The sequence below is a fragment of the Nilaparvata lugens genome, chromosome 11 (genome assembly GCF_014356525.2).
Source record: "Nilaparvata lugens isolate BPH chromosome 11, ASM1435652v1, whole genome shotgun sequence".
In the NCBI taxonomy this organism is placed as follows: Eukaryota; Metazoa; Arthropoda; class Insecta; order Hemiptera; family Delphacidae; genus Nilaparvata; species Nilaparvata lugens.
Window position 1 is genome coordinate 22464820 of NC_052514.1, and position 15575 is coordinate 22480394.

The following is a 15575-nucleotide window of genomic DNA, read 5'->3' on the forward strand; positions in this document are numbered from 1 at the left end:
GGTAAAAGAGAATTACTTTTTTAAAATCGAAAACTAAATTACTATAATTATAACTTGTTTTTAACACGCTCAATTAAACTTGGTTTTTTTTTGATTACCTGAAAGAAGAATTTTTTTTTTTTTTTATTGTTATTTTATTATTATTAATTCTATATTAGCCTACCTATTTCTATATTGGGCTTGTTGATTTTTGATTCAAGAATTGATTTTTGTTTTTATTATACATATTTTTGGTTTTTGGTTTACTATCTTTTAGTTTGTAGCCTATTTTAGAATATTATCACGGCAAATGTAAATAATTTAAAGAATATTTTCGAACTCGTGGCTGGAGCTCAAGGCTTCTTTTTCCAGCCACACCAATGTATTAGTTATAAGTGTTATTTTGTAAATTTGTAGTGAATGGTAAATAAATAAATTGATTTGATTAATTCCAAACTAACAATAGCACGATCAACACACAGACTGACTCAATAACAGTAGAATATCTGGAAAAACTAGAATTCACATGAATTCTATTTATAAAATTGTTATTGAAAAGGAGAAGTAATTCTCTTCTACAGACTAGAAGCTTGCGATAGCAGTTAGCCAGTTGAGATAACGTTTATCTTATCTGCACAGCACAAGTAACTTCTCGATCCAACATAGAATTAATTCCAATTGAAATAATAATTATTTTATTCCAATTTATAGTAAGTCCTCCGACTTTTTTTCAAGTGAATATTAGAAAATTTAAATCATAATCTGAAGCTAATAACCCCGATTGTAGTACATCTCGACTCACAATCAAACGCAATTTATTCATTCCACATGAATAATTAATTGCAACGTAATTCACTTTTATCCCACAGTATAATAACGTCTGTTAATTAACTGCACCGTAACACTTTACGGATTAAAGCAATTACCACCAGCTTCATTAAATGATTTCAATATTATAACCATTACCTCATGGTTAAAATATTATTCATCATACTGATCTATAATATTTTCTAATATTCTCTATCCACTCATTTCGCCATCAACTATTTATGGCAAATAGAAAACAAGCTACTGCAAATTTTGTTTGTAACCTGTACTTGGTTACAACAATATTGGTAATATACCGATCAAGAAAATTTAGTCTAGTTGGAACCGACTTTGGCTGTTATTAACTAGTCATAGACTGTAGAAAACTTCTTGATTACCCTTGCTTGGTCACATCATAATAAATTTCAAACTGAAATTATTGAGATTGCCTTCAGATCAAAAGAAACGTATGATTTGTCAATAATATTTTTTTTCATTAATTCAGCCAGTGCTTTATGACTGATTATATTAATTAAACTGTAATGGTTGAGTTGCCATTTAGTTTAAGTAGAACTCTATTTATGAGAAAAATTAAACGGAATATGCTGTTCCTTTTAATAAAACTATTGACCAATTTCTTTCAATAACAATAATATGTCAGTCTTTTAATATTTTCATTATTTTCGGAATCGTGCTAATGCTATTAATTTTCAAAATTCGGCTAATAAATTCGTGCTAATAATTCTGAATTAATTTTCTTCAATTTCTATGCAATTTTGTCTTTGACAACAAAATTTAATTTCCTCATTTTAAATGGGATAATTTATGAATCAAAAATAGCTCTAAAGCTGTGATATGATTGAACTTTATGATATTCACCCCTTCTCGCCTCTTACCTCCTTATTGGCGGCGCGTGACACCTCTCTGGTATCCCATCCTCCGGATAGGCAGCGACCCTCTATAGACTCGCTCGGCCTCCTGCTGTCCATCCGCTCGAATTCCGTCCACCTTTTCCGCAACTGCTCCATCACCATCCTCTTCCTCATCCTCGGGCAGGTGTGGCTGGAGCTTGGTGCCCTTCTCGTGCACAGTAAACCTCTTACCGGCACTCAACATTTCCTCGACCTCATAGAGGCCAGAAAATTCCGGCGCTAACTTCGCGGCGAGCTGATTAGCACCCGAGGACAGGTGACACTCCTTCCTGTAGACTAGCTGTCCAGAGTTCACCTTCCTTGTCCTCCTTTTCCAATTATAATACCGGTTGGCATATAATTCTTGTCTCCAATATCTGAAACTACTTTGAGTGTAGTTTCCAGCACCGGCAGTCTTCTAGACTGCACTGCTCGACGATTATCTCCAGCTCCTTGCTGAAAATAATCCTCCTTCTTCCGCCTCCGGTACCGCTTTTCCGGACAGTTGAACCTCCAGTGCCCAGCTCGTTTACAGTGCCAGCAAATGAACTTTCCACGGGCTGGAGAAATTTTCTGAGAAAGAAATTCCTCTTTTCCAGTCTTCCACACGGCTCCTACGTGTTTCTGGACTTGAGGAAATTTCTTCTTCTCCTGCTTCTTCACAGGAATAATTCCAGGTGGCTTCCTTGACCTCCCTATGTCAGGCTGGGTTTTAACAGTAGCCAGCCTCGAGTTGACAGCTCCTTTTCCCACTTTTGGAGTGGAAATATCGTCTCCAATGTGCTTTTTGACGAGATGAGGATCCCATTCCACTGACCGGGAATAGGGGTCTATTTCACCCGGTGCTCACGAAGAAACTCCATACCAAGCAGAACATCTGGAGAAAGCCCATCCATTATTGTGAGTGTTGTTGATAGGGATATTCTGCCAATTTTCAGGTTGGTTATAACACCACCTCGCAGTCGTGCAGCCGCTCCGTTAGCCATAACAGCGCCGCGCTGCACAGGCTCTCGTTCCACTGCTTCCAAACTATTAAAAGCTTTAGAGCTAATATAGTTGGACTCTGCTCCTGTGTCGAGAAGAGCACTATACTGTCTGCTTCCTATTTCCACTGTAGTGAAAAGACGGTTGTCATCCTGGAGCTCTGGCTCTAGCTGGATTTGAAGCCTTGTTTTAACCCCAGCTGTTTTATCAGAAGTCTTCTTCTGCTCTCTCTCACAGGAACAATTTGGTCGTGGCTTCCCGCACTTTGAGCAGAGTGAAACCTCCGGACACTCTGATCTCCAGTGTCCCACCTTCTTGCACTGCCAACACACGGGGCCTTCTGGAGGTTGTTCACTCCGACGCTGTGTAGTAGTAGTCTCCTGTCGAGGCTTGGTCTGCTTCCTCACCTCCTCCTGCTTCACTGCTCGTTGTCTCTGTTGAGCACTCTTCTCCTCGAATTTAATTCGTTCATATTGCCTCGCTAAGTGTAGCAAGTCGTCGGTGGTGTACACTTCAGCCTCCCTGATGTAGAGCTTGTAGCGTGGTAAAAGATTTTTGTACAATCTCTGTACCTGGCTACTCTCTGAAAAACCACCTCTTCTCCTCATCAGCGTTAGCAGCTCCTCAACATAGTCGTCTATGAGCTCGCCTTCTTTCTGCCGCCTGTCGAGAATTTCATTCTCAAGATCCTCCACATAAGTAGGTGGATAGTAACGAGACCGAAAGTCTCTCAGGAAATCGTCCAGTGTCTCCACTGTTCTCTCCTATTCCTCATCCATAAGGAACATTTCCCCGCTAACATTTCAGGTAGCGCTGGAAATAACTGTCTGCCAGACAAGCCATATGCTTGTTGCAGCTCCTCGAGCCGCTCCATAAAACTTGGAGCATCTCCACTCCCATCATATGAGAGCCGCCACCCTCGAACCTTGTCACACACGGCACCCGGGTCCATACAGGATGTAGCAGGCACCGCTGACCTGGTAGGTGACCTCAACACATGCCTAGACATGTTATTATGCCTCTCCGGCATCTCCGGCCTCACTAGCGCAGGCTCTGCCTCCTCGCTAACTGGTGCTGGCCTTCGCGCTCTTCGACGAAGCGCCTCCTCCCCATTATCCAGAACGGGGAGCATCGCAACAATCCGCTGTCGTTGCTCCAGTAGAGCCCTCCTCAGGCTCGTACTTGTGCTATCTGTCAGCACTGAGTCGAGTAGTAGATCAATCAAGCCTTGATCGTGCACTCTGTACACCCAGGAGTTGCTGGAGTCTCCATCAAACTCTGGAGACGTCTCCTTGGGTATTTCTTCCAGTCTGGAACATGCAGTGGCCTCCGCGACTGGTGGCCACAAAGCTGCAGCTCCTTCCTCTTCCTGACCTGTGCCAGCTCCGCCACCGATCCTGTTTAGACCGGCGGCCTCCACCATTGTCCTCCGGTGGTTTTCGACAAGAGCTCTCCTGAGCTCTGCCATGGTACCTGTTGTAGGTAGCCCTGCTGATGCTGCTAGATCACTGCTTCATTCCGGTGGAGTTTGTAAATCCAGGACACTCCTGGATCGCTGCTATCCTCTCGCGCCTCCTGGTCTTCTCCGGCGCGATTACATTCTCTTCTGCACTCATTGCTGCTTTTCTCCTCCTGCCTTGGGCCCCACGTTCGTGTGCCAATCTTCTGAGTAGATTTTTGCCCACACCTTTCTCTATCAGAGTTCCCAGTGTCGCTCTGGGCCGGCTAAACTCAGTCGGCGACTGGGGAGGGCCGCGGCAGGGGACGGGAGTCTTGGTGGGGCGTCCGTCAACCACCCTCGTTCGGGTTGGGGGTTGAAACAGGGTTTTGAGTGTTTTGGAGAAATGTTTCCTCTTTTAGGAAAGAGGGGCCGTGCTTTCGCACTGCCAAACAGGGTGGTCGCGGAAAGAAGGGAACAGGAACCTTGCAGTGTTAGTCGTGAGAAAGGGCTTCGTGTCGGGACTAAGTCTTAGTCCTCGGGCACCGGGTGTCTTCCCGGGGTCCGGGTTGGTTGCGGAGCTCTGGTAAAGGCTTTCCTGGCCTTCCAGAGGTCCTCTTCCGGTTCCGCACTGGTTTAGTGCGCTGCGGCGGCCCGCGCTCTGGACTTCCTAAGTCCTACTTGCCGGGCACCAGCTGTCCTCCTGGGGTCCGGATCGGCCGCGGAGTTGCGGGAAAGGCTTTTCTGGCCTTCCAGACGTCCTCTTGCGATCCCGCACTGGACTAGTGCGCTGCGGCGGCCAGCACTCTGGACTTTCCTAAGTCCTACTGGCCGGGCACCAGCTGTCCTCTGGGGTCCGGATCGGCCGCGGAGTTGCGGGAAAGGCTTTTCCTGGCCTTCCAGACGTCCTCTTGCGATCCCGCACTGGACTAGTGCGCTGCGGCGGCCAGCACTCTGGACTTCCTAAGTCCTACTGCCGGGCACCAGCTGTCCTCCTGGGGTCCGGATCGGCCGCGGAGTTGCGGGAAAGGCTTTTCTGGCCTTCCAGACGTCCTCTTGCGATCCCGCACTGGACTAGTGCGCTGCGGCGGCCAGCACTCTGGACTTTCCTAAGTCCTACTGGCGGGCACCAGCTGTCCTCCTGGGGTCCGGATCGGCCGCGGAGTTGCGGGAAAGGCTTTTCCTGGCTTCCCAGACGTCCTCTTGCGATCCGCACTGGACTAGTGCGCTGCGGCGGCCAGCACTCTGGACTTCCTAAGTCCTACTGGCCGGGCACCAGCTGTCCTCCTGGGGTCCACTCTGTTGTAGAAGTAATTCCTAATCAGGAACTAGATGTTATTGATTTTTCAGGAATAAGTGCATTGTAGTATTGATCTATCAGGAAAAAAGTAAGTCCTGAAAAATCATGATCACGTGAAAATTCCATCATACTTACATGTGATCCAACAGTGTGATGCTGTCAGCTATAGGTGTCTCTCCGATTAGACTCCAACTCTCAGGCGTACTACTTGTCCTTCACACGTCTTTCCTCCTCGAAGACTGGAGTGATTATGGTGTAATCTGCACTGCACACTCGAACTCTGTGAAATCAATGAGCTTAATGAAAAATCACAATGATATGAGAAAAAATTTAGCATCTCAACATAGTTATGAGATGCTAATTGAAAATCAATGAGAAGATTTGATATTACATTGTACATATTGCTCTCACATTCAAAATCTTGTTATTCAAAAATATTACATCTCTGCTCAGATGAGACTAATTGAGAAATTTTATATTGCTGCAATGACAGAAAACAACAATTTTTAAATTCAATACTTACAAGCAGAATCTAACAGAGGATGAGTTTTGGTAAGGTGTGAGAGATTTGATATTTTGTTATCTCTGAATGCACTTTGCTGTACGTGACAAAATGCAGTTGAGTCTCAAGGATGTGGCAAACTTCTGTCTGTAGCGGACGCGCCAAAATGCACTATCTCACTTAACCTAGAACAGAGAGAGAGGAACAAAGTATATAAGTAACACTCATTGGATTCAACAGCTTCATTCGTGCATCAGTTGAAGTATACTTCACAATCATCAACATGAACGCATCAGCATCCAACAATCCATCATCATCAACCACTACACAGAGACATCCATGGCAAAGGCTGCATCAGTCAACCTCGGGAGCTACAACTCATCATCATGTTGAATTGGAGAGGGCTGCATCACCTGAATTCATTATCCTGTCACTCCACCAACAAACTCTCCTCACCTAGATTGGGCTCCACGGAGAATCCCCCTGAACAACATCACCAACCACCAACGTTACAGCATGAAGAGGAAGCTCTTCGAGGAGGTTGAGGAGGTTAGCGGGGAGAGGAGGGGGAGGAGGAGGAGGAGGAGGAGGAGGAGGTGGAGAGTATTCTTACTCAGTCAAAGGTTAGTTAGTTATTTCAAATATTAACTTGTAATTTGAACAGATAATTTAAATCTTTATAAAAGAACTATTATTTGATGAAACTAATATTTGATGCAATTGTTTGATGGAACTATTATTTGATAAATCTCTTTACTATACTACTTTTCATTAAATAAAATCTGTTCACATCACAAGAGTTCACATTGTGCTATTAAATTATTTGGATTGATTAGAGTTCAGTTAAAAATTGAATAAGATGTATATTTTGAATTCACAAATATGATGATGATTACATTGAAATTGAACTGATCATGCATATTATTTGAATTGTGCTATGTAATTATTTGAACTAATCATGCATGCATACTATTTAATAGCAAAAATACTTTCAAATTGAAGTGATCAGTGATGTGCTAGGAAAATTACTGATTCTGCTTTTAGTATAATAACTTGATTCAGTTAATAGTTATGTGTTGTGATGCACATTACAAGAGCATGCTTATAGATTTTATGTATGCATTTGATGGATCACTGTTTGATTCTGTAATATGATGCAAGAAATATTATTTATTCAAATAATCAGTTATCACTCACTTTGAGATTCTGTAGAGAATGTGTTGCTAATCTGTCAATATCAACTCGGTAATCTGAAACAAATTATAATAAGTTACTAATCATAGATTTTTATTCAACAGAAACGTGCTTTTAAGAGAAGTAGCTGAATGATCTCTGGAAATGTTTATATGACATTGCAGATAAAGAATGTATAAGAACATAGATCACTCTGTAGAGAGTTCCCCTCAGTGATATATGCCTGATTTATAACTAATGTGTGTATATTTGGATATGCTAGCTCATTCTATTTATATATGCACTAGTTATGATTGGGGAAACACTTTAAACATAATGCCCGCGGCTTGTACAGCAGAAAATTCTATATGTAGCCTAGTTGACAATGATGTTAAGTACATAAATAGAGTTCACTGTTGGGTGGAAAGCAAGCTATTAACAAATTAGCATATCTAATAGAGAGATAGGGGGCAGTGAAAATCTGAGAGTTAGACACATAGTAAGATGTTTCAGTTAAATCTGACAGTAAGATGAGATTTTTGTTTCACTTAAATCTGGCAGTAGTAGACTCATTGAAATAGAGCATGACTCTCTCTCTCTCTCTCTCTCTCTCTCTCTCTCTCTCTCTCTCTCTCTAAGGTTAGCTATGGACCAAAGAAAATGCACCATCCTCACCCTTTTTGATTTTTCTAAAGCATTCGATACTGTTGATCATACAGTCCTTTTAAATAAGTTGGCTATTCTTGGATTCAGTCACAACTCGTAAGTTTGGTTCAAATCCTATCTATTAGGTAGGAAACAATTTGTATCTGTCAGTGACAAAAAGTCAACTTGGAAAAACGTTATGCATGGAGTACCACAAGGTTCAATTTTAGGCCCTCTCCTCTTCACTTTGTATGCTAATGACCTTTCTTCCATTATAAAATTCTCCAGTTTCCATACTTATGCAGACGACCTTCAATAATCTATTTAAGCTGTCCCATAACAAAAATTAATGAAACAGTTGGAATAATGAATCAGGATATCAATTTGATAGTGGTATGGACAAAGAAAAATGGCCTTAAGCTTAATCCCATCAAAACACAACCCATTATAATTGGATATTCTCATCTTATAAACAATATTGACCTCGAATCGATTCACAAAATTAGTGTAGACGGTAATGACATTCATTACTGTAGCTCAGTTAAAAATTTAGGCATTATTATGAATAATACTCTTGACTAGTCAGAACAAATGAACAAAACTTGTAAAAAGGTATTCTCAGCCATGCATGCATTGAAGAAAATGCACGATATCCTCCCTAGAAACATTAAAATATTATTAGTTCAATCTCTCATCTTCCCACATTTAATGTATTGTAATTCTGTTCTTAACAATATGCAAGTCACTCTGAATGATAAACTACAGCGATGCCAAAATTATTGTCTACGTTTCGTCTATTCTCTTCAACGCCATGATCATATCACCCCAGCCCTCATTGCTAGTTCAACATTAAAGCTTCCCAATCAAAGGCTTTTTTGAATAGTCAAGCTTGTTAGAGATATCTTGAAATACGGTAATCCGAACTATTTTAAAGATGATTACAAATTTGTCTCTGAAGGTAGGAGGATAGATGCTTCACATACTAGAACCGGAGAAAGTACTTTAAGGATACCCAACCATCGAACTACTATTTTCACAAAATCCTTTCTAGTTAGTGCTTGTTGAGCATGGAATGCACTTCCCGTTACCATCAGGTCCATCGAGAGCCGAGCGAGCTTCATCCTGACTTTAAGAAAATATCTTTTGGAGCAAATGAATGAAACTGTCCAGCCCTAGAACAATCACATGACAACCATCCCCCACCCATCCCACAAATACAAACCTATAAACCTGTTATACAATAAATTGTATATATATTATATAAACTCATGTTATTTTAATTATCCACTGGACACTGCTGTATATTACTGAAAGTTGATTACCCTGATCTACTTTCAGCCTACTCCATTTTAATAATTAATGATTTGATCTTACTTACTTTATAATCATTTTACTTTATTAATTTTCTGTTTTTTTTCTCTTGAATCTTCATACAATGTTTTCATTTTTAAATAAATCAGTTGAATCAATGAAATTAACGTTTTGGTAGAGAGTTAGTGGGAAGAATACTTCGAATATTCTTTCCAAAGAATGGACATTGATATGTCCAAAGCTCCGCCAATTTATGTAGCTGCATGACAATATTAGATAGATTTTATTTTACAATTGTTACTAGGCTTGTCGCCTATGGTAACATGGTTACAAAATTACAGTTTTACAAATCATCTTAAATGATAACACAGCTACATAACATAATTTTATTATATTCTTATAATAATAAGAGATATAATAATAAATAGATAATAATTCTATATAACTCTAAAATAATTAATAAAAAATGTAAGATACATAACAATACATACAATCAACGAAAATAAGATGCCATTAGGTATTATGATTTACAGGTATTAGTAGGTGTCAATCAAACGCTCCAATACTCCATCAAAACGAGCAAAATAATATTGTTACTGTACAACGATTATTGCAAATTTCCAATAAAAAAGTATTCACAACATCTACAAAAAAATTGTGGCGAAAACATATCTAAGTAGTCTCGTTCAACAGAGCAACGAGCCTGGACCTGAACGTACCCAAGGTCGCCGCAAAAATAACATCATTGGGCAGATCGTACCAAAATCTTGAAGCCGTGACCGTAAATGAGTTATTGTACATAACTGTGCGGTGACGAGGTATTTGAAGGAAGTATTCATGCTGTCTCGTGTTCCTGCTGTGAATATGAGCCAGGAGTGTGGCTAAGTCGAGAAAAAATTCCTTTAATACGGCACTACCATACTACTAGCAGACACTTAGGAGATTTCAAAAAAAATAAAATTGTTCTCGTGGACATTCCAAATAGACACGACCTTGTTGAGTAGTCTTGTGTAAATAGAGAAGTGGCGCGGACTAACTGTTCACTCAGAGTTCTTAGTGAGAAGTATGAGAACGTGAGGCTTGTGGAAGCGAGTCAGGCTGAGAGAGTTCACCACACTCGACACGGCAGGCACCTCAATGGTTGGGGAAAGAGCTGGCTGGCGGCAAGGCTTTCTGAGGCTGTAGAGGGCGGTGAACCTGCGCTGCCTGCCGGTGGTTCACCTTCTCAGGCTGCTGCCTCTGATGGCTGCGTGGCCTCTCCCCCGTCCCGCCATGGATCGTCTGCGTCGTTGGTCGGAATTGAATCCTGCTCTTCGCCTGCCTCTCCTACTTCGCTTCCGGGAAACGACCACCTTTTGGTACCAAATACTCGACAACCCTAGTGTCGAGTGTCTCGCAGGATTTGTTAAGAACTAATTCAAGAATTGTTCACAATGTTAACATTAATGACAAGGGTGATGATTGTGGTAGTGAGGTTATTAATAATAGCAAGAAAATTAAAAATAATATTGTTAGTAGTAAAGATAAAATGACTCATATCAATTTAAAACTATTTTTCATTAATATCTGCTCACTTAAGTACAAATTGAGTCAGCTTGAGATCATTCTTACTGAGAAGTCCACTGATATTCTGTGTATAAATGAACACTGGCTAGACCAAGAAGAGGTACCACTGTACATTCCAAGAGGTTTCACACTGGCACCATCGTACTGCAGGTCACCTCCCCTCTCACATGGTGGATCGTCTATAATTATTGTCAGAAACTCCATTGAATAAAATGACCTAAATATAAGTCAGTTCTGTATTGATAAGGTATTCGAAATGTCAGCGATAAGGCTTCTTAGTAATAACTGTATCATAGTAAGTTTGAATAGGACCCCCTGACTCTGATATCAAAGATTTTTTGAGTCGACTAGAAGAAGTTTTAATTTTTTTAACAAAAAACCATTACTCATTCATTGCAATTTGCTGGCGATTTCAATGTGAATATTCTTGATCAAAATAAGCATGAAGTTTCACAATTCTTAAATGTAATGATATCGTTTAATTTATACCATGTTCATTGCCTCCCGACGAGAGGGAGAGCATGTCTTGATAATGTGTTCACATCTATTGAATCTGAACGGTTGGAATGTCACTTGTATAAGCAGGACCTGATCTCTGATCATGCGGGATTATTTGTAAATTTCAAAACGATCAAACAAAGTGTAAATAAGGAAATATACCCTGAATTCCACAAAAAAACGTCTCATCACAAACGACCGACTTGCACTTGAATGCTTTTTCGCAAACTACAAGTGGACAAAAATATATTCAATGCCGGTGATGTAAATGTTATGACCTCAATGTTTCTCAATGTCTTGTCCTTTTACCTGGAGCTTGCATGTCCGATAATCAGTTGTAGACCGAGCCAAAGTCTAGTCATAATAATTGGTTTACCGCTGAAATGAGGTAACAATAGGTGAATTTGTTTACTGCATGGAATGAGGGAACACCTGATGCTCCTGTATCATACTTGGAAGCTTGCTAATACTGATAATGCTGAGGTGAGCTACAGAAATGATAAAAAATGTATAATTCAGCAATAAATCAAGCAAAAATAGAAGCTAATAATAAATGTATTTCCAAGTCAACCAACAGATGTAGAGCAGCCTGGAAAATAGTAAGGAATGAAACAGGCCAGTACTAAGCAACCTCTAAAATTAGTGTTGCACCCGATGCCCTTAATGACTACTTCATCAGTATATCAAGTCTAAAAAATCGAGATCAGCTATAATTATTATTGTCTGCGACAACATTTACTAACCTTTTAAATAATTTCAAATTTTCAGAGACGATTGATCGTACTAGAGTGAGGATATCTTGGAGAATGGTGGAAGTGGAAACTGTGAGATTGATAGTGAGCCGTTTAAGTCCTCGCGAAGTGAAGACTGTCAAAGAGAAATCTAGTAATTTTAAAATCATGCAAATGAATGCACAGTCAATTAGAAACAAACTTTTCAAAGTAGAGGCGGCGTGTGAAGAGGAAGATCCACTTGTTTTAAGTATCATTGAGCATTGGTTGAGTAAGGATGAGGCCAATATTTATATGCCTTCTGGATATGTTTCAGGTAGCATCTATTGTTGTGAGCAATTCAAAGATGGTATCTTTGTCAAGAAAAACCTCAAATTTACAATATTAAATATCAATCACCTATGTGAAGAAAAAATCTGTGAGGCAGTTGCTATCTATTTAGTTTTTGTTAATGTTATCTCTCTATATAGGTCACCTGCTGGAAGTGTTGTTGAGTTCATGAAATCACTTGAAAATTTCCTTAATACTGTATATAATAATTCAAAGCCTAACACAAAAATATTCGTATGTGGAGATTTGAACATCGATTTAAATCATGTTAATAATTGTAGCAGCTCTCGGAATGTACTAAACTTACTTAAATCATTTATCTTCACAAATAATATGGAGGCTACAAGAGGTAAAACTTGTTTAGATTATAATATCGGGGACCGAGCTTCGCTCTGGAGTACAAAAGCATAAACATTTATTACGAACGAAAAAATTATAATAACATTCATACAGAAATGTTCTATCTAATCACAGTAAATTGAGATTAATTCCCAGAGGAATGCAGAAATTTTCCTCACAAAGACCCAGTTGCACAAAAGCCGGTTAAATTTTAATCCTGATTAACTTCACGTGAACCAAATCAGAGAAGACCATTTCAAAAAGATGGATCTACTGGTATTAATCAGGATTGAAAATAACCCGGCTTTTTTGCAACCGGCACCAAGTACCTGATTGAATGATTACAAAAGTTCAAAAGCTAAGTCATAATTTTAACACATTCCCACACACATGAACTCGCTCACTCACTTCCATCACCAACAGACGACGAAATAATTATTAACAGCTGTTTTTCCAAGGATGAATAATAATTATCCTTTCAATGTCCTTCAGTGAGTTTTCCCAGGGATGAGACCTAGTACAATCGAATCTTTATATTATAAACCTACTATGTTCTGAATTTCGTGAGAATCGTTAGAGCCGTTTTCGAGATCCGGTTGAAATACAAACATATGAACATCCAAACATATGAACAGAAGTTGCTCGTTTAATAGTATAGGATACTCACTAATCACTGCTCAAAGTCTAGTGTAAGGGTCGAGGATTTTTTAATTTCTGATCACAAAGCTGTTATTTTTTAAATAGATATAGGATGATTATTCCACCTACAAACGTATCTTTCGAGCTTCTAATTTTATAAAATTTCAAAGGCACTTGAGTTTTATTGACTGGACACCGTTATATTGGGCCATAACCCTGACCAGGAATTTTTTGTTTCCCATGAAATATTGACGAAATGTTTTGACTTGTGTTTTCCTCTCAAAAAGAAAACAGGAAGCATGCTACAGAAAGAGAGACGAGCGTACTGGTACATACTGATACCTTGAGAAACTTGAAGGAAATTACTATAGCTTATTATTCGTTATATGGAGAAACAGAATCAATGGAAGTATATATGATATATAAGAGGTTAAATGCTGAGTATAATAAGAGGATAAAGGAAGCTATGCGATGTGCAACTAATAGACATAGATGCATTGCATCCTCAAGCAATGTCACTAAGACAGCATGGCAGATTGTCAAAGAAGCATGTAATACAAGTTCGTTTAATGCACCTGATATTGATCCAGAAGTATTTAACAAGTATTTAATGAATCAGAAGTGCTTGATGCAGTCAGGTCTCTGTCAAATTCTAAAAGTGCAGATGTATATGGGTTATCGAATTGTTTTATCAAAGACATCATCCTTGCTAGAGTTCATCCATTAACTCTCTTAATTAATATTTGGATAAGATTTAAGGTTTTTCCTGGTTGTTTAAAAATAAGAAGAGTTATCCCTGTTTTCAAAAAAGGGAATAGGGGTAATGCAGGAAACTACAGACCAATTAGTCTTATCCCTATATTGTCTAAAATATTTGAAATAATTCTTTTTAGGCAGTTGGTAAGATTCTTTGAAATAAATGAGCTGCTGTCTCCTATGCAATTCGGATTTAAAGCTGGCAAGCAGTGGCGTAAATAACGCCAATGCGACCAATGCGGTGCATTGGGCGCAGTCCTTCAGGGGGCGCAGGCCTCGAGGGGGGGGGTTCGTGAAAAATTCTTGAAAATTATTACAAAAAAATTGTCGCTAAACTCTTTGTAGTTTATCGGTGTTGTATTCGTTATACCATAGAGAAGCCATAATATATTTAGTTCATCTGGGCCTATCTAATCTAATTCCTATTGTCATACCTATCTGATTTAATCTATTTGGCCACGGAGTTGTATTCGTTACACCATGGAGAAACAATAGATTTAGTTCATCTCTGGTTTATATCTGGTTATACTAAAAAAACTTGGGTGTTCTATACCTTAGAGGAATAAATTGACAGCGAATTTGAGATCATAATGAGACAATTTGTAATCTAGTCTTTTTATGCCAACGTTAGTAAACAGTCAGTCTACTAAAGTTGTTTATATGCCAAATATTCTTCTATGTTATCTCATGCTGTTTCATGTTATCTTATGTTTGTTTTATTTTATACTACTTGACGAGATCCATGTATATTTGTTGATCAATGGAAACTATTTTATTCTATTTCAGGTGAAAGTGCACGTCCAGTGCCAACATACCTGCCATCAAATTTTTGGTTGGAATCGATTTAGTAGGTTATGTTATTTTGAGCACAAAACCCCAAAAATTAAACGGCGGTCACTATTGTTTTTAAAATAAACTAAGTTCAAAGTAGCACAATTTTACATGCATTTAACCTGAGTAGCAGCCATTTTGATTATTGAAATCATCAAATTATGGTATTCCTAATCTGAGTTTTCCTAACCTAAAGATTTCCTAATCTAAAGCTTTTCCTAACCTTAGCTATTTATGGTTGCTAATTATAGATTAAATGCATGTGAAGTTATGCTACTTTTAACTTAGTTTATTTTAACAACAATAGTGACCGCCGTTTAATTTTTGTGATTTTGTGCTCAAAATAACATACTAAATTGATCCCAACCAAAAATTTGATGACAGGTATGTTGGCACTGGACGTGCACTTTATTCTATAAAGGCCAACAAGAATCTAACCTATACACTCAACTTCTTTATAGGCTTTCTATATATTATTATAGGCTTACACCTGAGTGCCTTTGCCTTGTTAGAATCTTAAACACTATGAATATAATTACCCCATACTAAAATAGCATACTTCTTGATAGTATAAGACCATGAAAAGCAGTTGAAATAACAGTATTTTTTTAACAAGCTTTTGGTAGTGATCAAAGATGATAAAGTAGCATATTATAATATGCTACCGCTACGGTATTTTAAACACACTCAGAATGTGTGTGTTTTAGACCAACCCAAACATTTTTTCAACTTGTTTATTGAAAAATAAATAAACATTCATGTAATTATTTATTTGAAAACAGTTATTCTAACTTGCTAATTCTAAATTATTAAAATTAGTAGGATTAAAATAGGT

The 15575-nt window shown here is 38.9% G+C and overlaps 1 long non-coding RNA gene across 1 annotated transcript; it reads right to left on the minus strand.

Moving 5' to 3' along the window:
* Nucleotides 1-5474: 5474 nt before the first annotated feature.
* LOC120353583 lies at nt 5475-10908 on the minus strand. The gene is made up of 4 exons (XR_005572481.1): nt 10662-10908; nt 7119-7171; nt 5943-6106; nt 5475-5699 (listed from the first exon to the last, which is right to left on the minus strand). It is a non-coding gene; the product is annotated as an uncharacterized LOC120353583 (long non-coding RNA).
* Nucleotides 10909-15575: the final 4667 nt, after the last annotated feature.